A 4613-nucleotide genomic window follows, 5' to 3' on the forward strand; every position below is an offset into this window, starting at 1 on the left:
CTGTCCCCCTGCTTCTCCTTTTTTTAAATTTTTCTTAAGATTTTATTTGTTTATTTAAGAGAGAGCATGAGCAAGGGGAGAGGCAGAAGGAAAAGCAGACCCCCTGCTGAGCAGGGATTCCCGATGCAGGTCTGGATCCCAGGACCCTGGGATCATGACCTGAGCCAAAGGCAGATGCTCAACCACTGAGCCATCTAGGTGCCCCTCCACTTGCTTCTCCTGCCCCAGCAACACATCCTACCTCCTCACCCCTCCTCACGGTCAAGTCTGACCATCTTCTCCTTTCCTTCCCTTTCCTCCTGCCCATCCTCCCAACCTGTTCTTTTGTTCAGATAATGAAAGGGCCAAGATAACAAAAGCCAAAAAGAGTTTTCCCATTGTTAGCACACAACTACATGCTTTTATGTGATAGACACAATTAATCCAGATTCATGTCTTTTTCAGTTACTGTTTTCTATAGAGCGTAAAGAACATGTGACCTCTTCCCCCCCAATGTCCTCCAATGGTGAAGAAATATCTTCTGAGTGCTCACTTTGACAGCCCATACACTAAAATCAGGACAATATAGAGAGGATTATCCACGGGCCCTGCATAAAGTTGACACACAAATTCCTGAAGCGTGCCATCTTTTTAAAAAGTCATCAAAATGGACACAAATTAAGGAGAATTATACCATGCTTATGAAAGAAAGACAACAATGTAGGAAAAATGTTAATTCTACCCAAATTCATCTATAAAAACAACCCAAATCTAATAGAAACCTCAAAAGAGTTTTAGCAAACCTAAATAAAAAACTTTAAGAAAGCAAATGGCCAAGAATAGCTAAGAAAATTTTGCAGGTAAAGAATATAGTGGGGGTGGGGGAGAGGAATTGGGTGTGAGAGGGGAGTTTTCACTCCACAACAGCTTAAGACTTCATATGCAGTCAATTATTAAGATGGTGTAATAGTAGCTAGCTCTATTTAACGTGATCCTAAGTGATTTTGATTTTATTTGGGCTCTTCTTATTTTTTTAAGATTTTACTTATTCATTTGACAGAGAGATAGCAAGAGAGCACAAGCACAAGGAGGAGGCAGAGAGAGAGGGAGAAGCAGACTCCCTGCTGAGTAGGGAGCCCAACGTGGGGTTTGATCCCAGGACCTTGGGATCATAACCTGAATAGAAGGCAGATGCTTAACCAACTGAGCCACCCAAACCTGCTCTTTTGATTTTTTACACCAAATATGTACTAGTTTTGTGAAGAAAAATGAGCCAAAAAAGCCCCCAAATGCTTGGGGAAATAAGGGAAAAAAGGGAAATAGCTACTAAGATTTTTTTAAAAAATCAGAATGATCTCACATATTTATTTTATATCCTATTCTCTGACCATGTATCTGTACATAGTATACCCTGAATGTGATTTCCCTTACAGCAGTAACAGGTCGCTAGCTCCTGGCTGACGCTGAAAACTATGCTGTAGGACTGGTTACCCAAGATCTCTGAGTTTAGTTTCCACCTGCAAAATGGTGATATCAGTAGCTGCCCAGCTCACCCAGGAGGAATGGCTGTTGGAATTGTACAAGGTCATCTGTGAAAGTGCTTCATGAACAATTGAACACCGTGCAAATGCAAATTGCCATTACTGGTAAGTATTTGAAAATGAGCAGTTACAGATTTTAGAACTTTGTGCTTGCTCTTGTTAGTATGATGGCACCACAGGAGTCCTTTGTGCTCAACAGGTAAAGGGAGTTAGCTGGGAAACCCTCATTTATAGCACTGCCCCTCTCCCGTGTCCCATCTCATCACACACCATTGTCCATGTATTCGATGAGGGCCATGTATTGATTGAGGGCCAATAGGCATTAGGGAGCAGAGTCATGATGGTGAAAGCGACATTGTCCTTGTATGCATGCATGAAGCTTATAGATAAACACAGAATCTGCAAACAAGAAAAGAAGCAATTTCAAAACAGGGTGATGAATGCCAGCCGTGAGGTGGTAAGTCTGGGGGGCCATAAGCTCTTGTGGGGCCCCCGCCAGGGTTCTGATGGTCCCAGATGGCTCTTTAGTGGTGGAATAGTTAACATGATGAGAAGGGTGAGGAGCTGGGGAGGAGGCCTGAAGATGGGGCACAGGGGAAGGAAAGCATGTCCCAGAAACAGGGTAGGATATTTGAACTGCCCCCAGGGGCAAGAAAAAAAATAATGGGACTACTTTGGGGTTAAAAAAAATACCCTAGATCATTTTGAAAATCTCCTTCCTAATGTTGCCTAGCCCTGGCTCAGTGTGGGCTCAGCATCATGTGGTTTTGTGATGAGTTTTAGGATGACCCCCTCCTCTGCTTCAAGCTGCCTGACCACTCCCTTGCTGGCCTTACCCCCCCTCACTGCCTGGACTTTCCTTTTGAAAAGATAGCACTCTGAAGAGGTGGAAAGAGGCTTTTCTCTTTTGAAGCAGCAGCATTATTAACAGAGAAAGAAAAGTCTCCCATGAGCTAGAGCAAAATCCTGCAGATTGGTTTATGAATCAATGTAGCTTAGGCTAAAGCAACCTAATTTCCTGAAAGCCACTCCATGGCTTTAGGCTTCCAGAGGGGCGGAAAGCTTGTATGATATTTACTTTTAGTTAAAATTAAATGGAAATGGCAAAAATACCCAAAGCAAAACAAAAAACCCCAAAACAAAAACCCCGAAGAAGAATTCTTCTGGAAGGTCGTATCATTAAAGAAAAAAAAATTAAAGCCTGCAAAGCAATGGGGGAAAAACCATATATATTGCGTTAAAGGAATTTTGGCAGAACACATATCAAGGTATTAAATTATTAACTATTTCTGAGTAATTGGGCTTCATGTGACTTTTATATATTTTTTACTGTGAAATACAACACATTTGGGAAAGCGCATGATATATAAAAGTTTCATTTAATAAACTCTTGTAAAGTGAACACTCACATTACTGCTATCCAAGTTAAGAAGTAGAACATGGCCAGGGGGTCTGGGTGGCTCAGTCTGTTAAGTGCCTGACTTCTGCTCAGGTCACAATCTTGGGGTCCTGGAATCGAGCCTGGCATCAGCCCACTGCATGGGCCCGGTATAGCGTCTGCTTCTCCCCCTCCCTTTGACTCTCCACCTCTGCTCCTGCTCTCTCTCTCTCCCCCTCTCATAAATGAACAAAATCTTTTTAAAAAATCAACCAAAAACCAAACAAACCATGACTTGGAAACCCTCTACCCATCTCTTTCCAATCTCAACCCACCCTCTCGCCAAGAGGTCACCGTTGCCCTTACATTTATGATAATCCTTTTTGTCTTTAATTTTACTGCCTAAGTCTATGTCACTAAACACTATAAATGCTATAAAGTTATATTACTATATCTTTTACTGTTTTTTTGAACTTTGAGTAAATGAAAGCACACATTTTTTCTTTCCTGTGGCTTCTATCAACATTAGATTTCTCAGTTTCATCCCTGTAGCTGAGGGTACTATGGTTCATCAATTTTCAATGCTGTTTGATATTCTAAGGTTGGATATACACATTTTCTTTGTCCACTCTACTGTCAATGGACAGTTTGGCTTGTTTCCAGTTTAGAGCTGTCGTGAATAGAGAGTTGCTATTCTTCTGGAGTTCACATGCACATATTACTACTGGGTGTATACCTAAGGGTAGAAATCTGGGTCACTGGATATGCATATCCTTAACTTTTGTAGATAATGCCAGTTATCCAAGAACAGCCATAGCAGCTGATGTTCCCTGTAGCAGTGTATGAGAGTTCCTGTTGCCCTACCCTGGATTTTTTTATGTAATTTTTTCCTTCAGCTTATCTGAATTTTCTATTTTTCCTCTATAATACATATCTATATACCTTTAATTAGATGAAATGGTTTAATTAGGCAAAGTGCTATTCTAATATTTCTTAACATTACCTTTCCCAATGGGAATATTATTTTTAAAATCTTAAATAGAAGTAAATCACTTGGAGAAAAAGCACACAGATCACAACTATGTGGCTTAATGAATTGTCACAGAGTGAACATACCTCTATCTACCACCCAGGTCAAGGGAGAGACCTTTCTAGCACCCCTGAAGCCATCTTCAGGCCTCCTTCTGATCACACTCTTTCTCATCAAAGGTAAACCATCATGCTTAGTTCCAAAACAACAGATGAGTTTCGTGTGATTTTGAATGTTATACAAATGGAACTATCCAGTATACATTATTTTGTGCCTAGCTTCATTTTTATTTTCTGTTAATGTGAGATTCATCCATGTTGGGATGTGTAATAGTAACTTGCTCATTTCTTCTCCTTTTTTTGCCAGAAGAAAGAGATACTGACTAAAGGAGCTGAACTGCTCAACACGTTTTCAACTCATGGAATACATTACTGACCAGAGCCATACTTGCATTAGAGCATTTTTGGTCATTTGTATTTTTGTTTTGTGTTACACACAAATAATAAGCTTTGGGGTTTGGAAAATTATAGGGAGAATGAGTGGGATACTTGTGACCTGCCCTCTGGTTTCTGCAGTAATGACTTCTCTTAGAATCATCTTTTCATGAGAATGGATGTTTTCTCTCCCTTCTAGTCCACCTAAAATTCAAAACAGTATCACATCCCCAGGCTGCACACTTTTATGT

The 4613-nt window shown here is 40.6% G+C and overlaps 1 non-coding gene across 1 annotated transcript; it reads left to right on the forward strand.

The window, feature by feature from the left end:
• Nucleotides 1-524: 524 nt before the first annotated feature.
• On the forward strand, nucleotides 525-632 carry LOC121501055. Its single transcript, XR_005990499.1, has one exon. It is a non-coding gene; the product is annotated as a U6 spliceosomal RNA (small nuclear RNA).
• Nucleotides 633-4613: the final 3981 nt, after the last annotated feature.

Source organism: Vulpes lagopus, chromosome 10 (assembly GCF_018345385.1).
Source record: "Vulpes lagopus strain Blue_001 chromosome 10, ASM1834538v1, whole genome shotgun sequence".
Classification (NCBI taxonomy): Eukaryota; Metazoa; Chordata; class Mammalia; order Carnivora; family Canidae; genus Vulpes; species Vulpes lagopus.